Below are 7074 nucleotides of genomic sequence, written 5' to 3'. Positions count from 1 at the left end.
TTAATGAGAAACAATGGTGACAATATGCAGCATAAGTCACCATGACTCAAAATCATATAAGCTAGATAAACACAGGTTCTATTCCATACTTGCATATATAAGCTAGATGAATCAATTAAAATCGAAAAAAAAAAAAAAATTTTCGAGCCTGGTACTGTAGCAGCCCAACAATCAGATCCGAAATTCTGGGCCATGCGATCGCATGGCCATAACGCATCAAACTCATGAGGTCGCATGAGCTGATGTGACAGATCTGAATCATTTGACCAGCCGAATTAGGGTTGTAATTATATATAATTAGTAATAATTAGGGTTTAATTTTTATATTATTTAGTTTTAAGTGTTTAATTATAATTTGTATTATTAAGTTTATTAATTTTATTAATTATATAAAATTAATACTTTTATATAAATAATATAAAAATAATATTTTTATAAAAACTGTATTTTTATAACTTTAGTTTTATTTTTATATTTTGTAGCTTTTATTCGTTTAAATCGTAATTTGTATATTTATCGTTCGTAATTAGTTTTGAACTTAGTATTTTGCCGTAGTTTTTCTAGATCTTTAAGTTTTGCCATAAAATTTCTTAAGTGATTTTTCTTTAGATTTAGAATTTAGGCGCTTTAGAATTTTGCGACGCCGTTATAGATTTTAGTGCCTCTTAAGCAATTGCCGTTTTCAGAATAGAATTGCATTTAAGTTTTAATACCCTTTAGGCTCAACTTTTTAGATTTAATTTTTAGACTTTTAAGTTTCGACGTTTTTCTTTCTCATTTTTATTTTTCGACGTTTTTCGACGCGCTTTTTCTTTTTCATTTCTACGCTCTAGTTTTTAGGACATAGAATTTTCTTTAAATTTTTTTAAATTTCGACTAAAAATTATTGTAAGCGATTAAATTAATAGACATCCAAATTTGCTGGTTCGTAGTAATAGTTGGATTTGTTAGTGGCGAGTTGTGGATTTTCCGATTTAAAGGATCCTGGCTACCTGCTGCATCTATTGGCTATTCGAAACGTGGGCAAAATCAGAGAAGTCTATTAATTTGATAACTTATATAATTTTTAGGATAATTAGTAAATGCACCACATTGTAGCTAAAATTTAGTAATAAGCGTATTATGGAAAATCTCGAAAATATTTTAGAAACTCTTTCTGACATGCAAAATCAATTAAATCAATACTCTCAAACGAGTGTTGATGAAAATTTGTTCGGTCAATCTTGGATCACGAATAACGAAACAATAACTGGTTGTGAAATATGTGGAGATTATCATTCAACATGGGAATGTTATTATTACGTTCCTATGGAAAATTATCCACCCATGGAATCTGAATGGAATGATTATGAGGAACACAATTCAAATTGGGATTATTCCCAACAATATATCCAAACTCAACAACCAGAGGATGAGGAAAATTATGTGTCTGAAATTTTTTTAGATTATACGAAAATTAAACTCGAAGAATTTGATGCTCAAAATGAACAAATGAGAGAGTTTGCAAATAGGCAAGCTGAAACTCTATTAGACTACACACATGTTAATCTGAGGAATATTGTGCAAGAAGATCTCATATCATCGAATTTTGATGAATTCGAGAGCTCCGAAATCACCAATTATTCCGATGATACTTTTTATTTAGTTTTACCAATTTCACAACATATCGACACATTAGCCTCTACCGACGAAATCATCGATCCATCAATGGATGAAGAAGAAGTAAGGGTGACAAATTGGTACTCTTGGGAAAACAATAACGTTGAAAATTTTACCCTCGAAACCAAAGTGGTAGGACCGATAAGGACCGTTAATGAAGAAGAATTTGCTTCGATCCCGAAATTCACCATTCCACAACCTTCCAACCCAATATTCTCAATAGACGAGTCATCTACCAAAGATGAACTACGAGCTGTAATAGATATTGACACCTCGAATTTCACCCAATTGGGTAATAGAGGTGAAAACTTTGATCCCGAGAATAAACGGAAGGAAATGTTAGGAACTGTCCACCCTAAAGAAATATGTATGTCGGTGTATAACGATCCATTTGACCAAGAACCAGAAAAGAGATGCATCCATTTACTGAAAGCTACACTTAAAGAAGAATTAATTAGTGACAATCGGGTGGGTCTAAACTTTAAACCCATTGATATATTATACACCACACGAGATGTAAGTAACTGGCTCACTATTCTAATTCGTGGAACTTATTCTACCGACTTCACATGTCATCAGCTAAGTGTGGGGAAGTCTAACCTCACTTAATGTTAAATTCGGGGTTCGGGTTAGTGCATAACTCGTTAATAAACATGCATGATAAATTAGGGTAAAAGACGTATTTTCAAAAATTAGCAAATAGTTCAGAAAAGCCACCATTTTTGAAGAAAAACATGTGTGATAATACAACAAAAGGAATGAACGATGAGGCACGCCATCTATCATTCGACGAGCTTAGTAATTACAAACTGGGTATTTTTCTACACTAATCACCCTCATGAATTTATAATTATAGTCTGATTTCATGCAAATGAGGGCATTGCATGATCTCAAGTGTGGGGAAGGGTTATAAATTCTCTCGGGTTTACACTTGGTTTAATTGCCAAATTTTGTGAAAATTTGAAAAAGATTTTAGCTAAATGAATTCAAAATCATGTTTATACATATTTATGAACGATAAAAACTAGGTTATAATACCGAAATTATCGTTACCTCGGAAAGGACATAAATTGAGAAACAGCCTAAAATGCTTGAATTCATTTAAAATGGAAAATAAGAGAATAAAAAGGCAAAGAAAGAAATAAATAAAAGCCAAGTGTGGGGAAAATGTACCAAGTTATTCAATTAAAAACTATATATCACATGTTTCTGTAAAGTTATTGTAGGTGCTTTTGTTTTGGACTAAATTAACTGTTTTACCCGGTTTATTGTAATACATTTGAAAGAAACGATGGATCTACACGATGAATCAATTCCATCATTAAAAAGAAGTAAAGTCTTTCGAAAAAGATACGCGCTTCTTGATTTAGGTCAGGAAGTTGTCGTCCAGACCAGCTGTAGGTTGACGAAAATTCTAGAAAAGTCATCTCTAAAATCAGCAGGAAATCCACGGACCTCAGCATCAAATAGGGTCGTCAAGTGGTCAGACTTATCCTAACCATGAGAGGATCTGTCTAGTAAAATGGGGAGGGTGTCGTGCAAATTAGCTTGATAAGACTAATGAATCAGACCCCCAGAAAGGATAATCTCCTTAAAAGATTAAAAATCAGCATTTAAGCCTGATATTACTCAATCCTTGAGATTGACCTTAAAGATAGAGAATTACAAACTCATGGAAATCGATGATATCTAAACTCAAGCTTGAACGAGAAAATATTTTGATCAAAATTAAAATCGATTTGTTTTCTGAAAATCTATTTTCAATGCGTTCATTACCGTTGAACGTAAAATCCTGAGAATTCATCAAAATTCATTAGGTCACCTGAACCAAATCGGGTGTCGACCGTAAGAACGGTGGTTGCATAGCATGGTCAAAGACAGGACCTTATGCCAGACCGAAAAATTATAGGGTGATCTTTACTATTGCTCCTACAAATGATAGTAACTGCATCCGACATGTTTTTGACCATAATTATCTGCATGTCATGGGACATTGCCTTAACAGTTGCTTGTTCATCGCTTTCGTTTACAACCGGACAGTAGTTTACCGAAAGGTATTATACGGAGAAAGTATACTGGACGTGTGCTTTTCTAATATAAGGTTAGCAAGTGGGTGATACAAAACCGAAAGTTTTGAACTAAAATTTTAAAATATGAAACCCACAAAAATATTTTGCAAACACCGGTGAAGGGTTATTCCGAAAAACTTGTCTAGGGTAAAATCTAGCTTAAATTTTCAAAAGATCAAATGTTTTCATAAAGATTCAATTTCCTTAAGGATCTAAATTTTCATAGTCACGTGGGACTGTAAACCACATCGTTACTATCATTGTTCATACCGCCATATTAAAATCACTGATGTATAAAGTGTGAGAATAAAAAAGTGATTTGAGTGAAGTGTGATTTAATTTCAAGTTCTGTATTGCTTGAGGACAAGCAACATTCAAGTGTGGGGATATTTGATAGTGCTCCAAATGATCATATATTTAGTCGCAATATCCTTCCAATATGTAAAGTTTTTAGTTGTAATTGTTCTATTTTTAAGTTGTAATCGTTTATATTAAATAAGTGCGAAGACAAAAGAAGAAAACGAACATTTGAAGACGCAAATGTCCAAAATACTCAAACGTACAAGCTACAATCCAAGTGGTTCAATTTATTGATGATCAACGTCTAAATATTGATAAAAGTACAAGTCGCGGAACGCAAAGTACAAGATATCTAAGCATATGAAAAGACGTTCGAAAATCCGGAACCGAGACATAAGCCGAGCATCAACGAGCGTTTCAACGGACCTAAAATTACAAGTCAACTATGCACAAGAATATAATATAATATATATATAATTATATAAAATTATATATATTATATTATATATTATAAAAATACAGCAGCCCACGTTTTAAAAATGTTGGTGAGCTGGAAGGCGTACCTCCACGATCAAGGAGCTGCAGAGGGTAAAACCTCCATGATCACGGAGCAGTCAAAATCAGAATTTGCCTATAAAAGGCACGAGCTTCTGCCGAATCCATTGCACCATCATTAATCTATCTCTCCCTCTGTATAATATATATATATATATATATATATATATATATATATATATATATATAATATAAATTAGTTTAGTTTTATATTAGTTTAGATTAGGTAATGTAATGGTTATTTACGGGTTTTAAAGTCGAAGTTCTGTCCATGTAAAGCTACACGATTAATAACCACTGTAAGCTATGTTCTTCCTTTTTAAATTAATGTCTCATATTTAAGTTATTATTATGCTTATTTAAGTCGAAGTAATCGTGATGTTGGACTAAATATTAAGACGGGGTTATTGAACTTTGAACCATAATTAGGGTTTGGACAAAAGACCGACACTTGTGGAAATTAGACTATGGGCTATTAATGGACTTTATATTTGATTAATATAGAGATTTACAATTTGACCTATTTATAAATAGCCACATACCTTCGATCGGGTACGATGGGCGGGATATTTATAAATACTAATAATTGTTCATTTGACCGGAGACAGGGATGGATTAATAGTCAATAGAATCATTAAAACAGGGGTGGATTACATACAAGGGTAATTGGTGTAATTGTTAACAAAGTATTAAAACCTTGGATTACACGCAGTCGATAACCTGGTGTAATTATTAACAAAGTATTAAAACCTTGTTACAGTTCTTGTGAAGACCCGTCCTAATCCATCCGGACATATCGATTATAAACTATTCACAACAGTTGATTACATCGCGAGGTACTTGACCTTTATATGATACATTTTACAAACATTGCATTCGTTTTTGAAAAGACAGTCTTTCATTACATCGAAAGTTGACGGCGTGCATACCATTTTATAATATATCTAACTATAATTGACTTAATAATAATCTTGATAAACTCAATGACTCGAATGCAACGTCTTTTGAAATATGTCATGAATGACTCCAAGTAATATCTTTAAAATGAGCAATTGCACAGCGGAAGACTTCTTTCATACCTGAGAATAAACATGCTTTCAAGTGTCAACCAAAAGGTTGGTGAGTTGATTAGTTTAACATAAATAATCATTTCATAATTTTAATAGACCACAAGATTTCATATTTCCATTTCTCGTAAACATACGTCCCATGCATAGAGACAAAAATATCATTCATATGGATTGAACACCTGGTAACCGACATTAACAAGATGCATATAAGAATATCCCCATCATTCCGGGATCCTCCTTCGGACATGATATAAATTTCGAAGTACTAAAGCATCCGGTACTTTGGATGGGGCTTGTTGGGCCCGATAGATCTATCTTTAGGATTCGCGTCAATTAGGGTGTCTGTTCCCTAATTCTTAGATTACCAGACTAAAAAGGGGCATATTCGGTTTAATAATCCAGCCATAGAATGTAGTTTTAAATACTTGTGTCTATTTCGTCAAACATTTATAAAGCAGCGCATGTATTCTCAGTCCCAAAAATATATATTGCAAAAGCATTTAAAAAGGGAACAAATGAAAACTCACGCATATAAATATTGTAAAACAGTTAATAAAGCATTTGCATGTATTCTCAGCCCAAAAATGTAATGAGTAAAAAGGGAGCAAATGAACTCACCCAATGTATTTTGTAGTAAAAATACATATGACTATATTGAACAACTGAACAATGCAGGGTTGACCTTGGATTCACGAACTTAAATCATTTGTATATTCATTAATACATATAATCGTATTCGAATGAATATATATATAAATTTATTAATTACATTTTTTTATATTAATAATATATATTTCTAATTTGTATAATCATTCAAATGGTTAATATTCTTATAGTTATATTAATATATTGATATACGTACTTGTTTGATATTATATTTAAAAAAAATCGATAATTTGTTGTTTGTAATTGTTTATATAAATAATTTTTAATAGGTTTTATATATATATAGTTATGTGAAGTTTTAATATAAGTGTAGTATATATCATAAATATATTTTATGTACAAAATATCTATTTGCTTAAAAATGATAGTTTTTGAGAATAATAAAGATAATATTAATAATCATATTATTTAATAATAATACCTATTTTGATAATGATATTATTAGAAACAATAATAATAATAATTATTATAATTGTAACTAGGGTTATGTTAACGATAATAATAGTTGGTAACTACTACTTATATTAACGGTAGTAACACTAATAAGTAACATTCATAATGCTTATTAATAATAATTCAGATACTTAAAAATAATAATAATAATAATAATAATATCTTAATCATAATAATGATAATTTATACATATTTTAACATTAATATTAATAATAATTATAATACATGTGATAATAATAATAACTATAACTAATGATAATAATACAAATAACAATAATAAGAATAATAATGAAAGTGATAAT

The sequence above is a fragment of the Rutidosis leptorrhynchoides genome, chromosome 4 (assembly GCF_046630445.1).
Source record: "Rutidosis leptorrhynchoides isolate AG116_Rl617_1_P2 chromosome 4, CSIRO_AGI_Rlap_v1, whole genome shotgun sequence".
Classification (NCBI taxonomy): domain Eukaryota; kingdom Viridiplantae; phylum Streptophyta; class Magnoliopsida; order Asterales; family Asteraceae; genus Rutidosis; species Rutidosis leptorrhynchoides.
The sequence above is the reverse complement of the archived record's forward strand: the minus strand, read 5'-3'. Positions refer to the sequence as shown.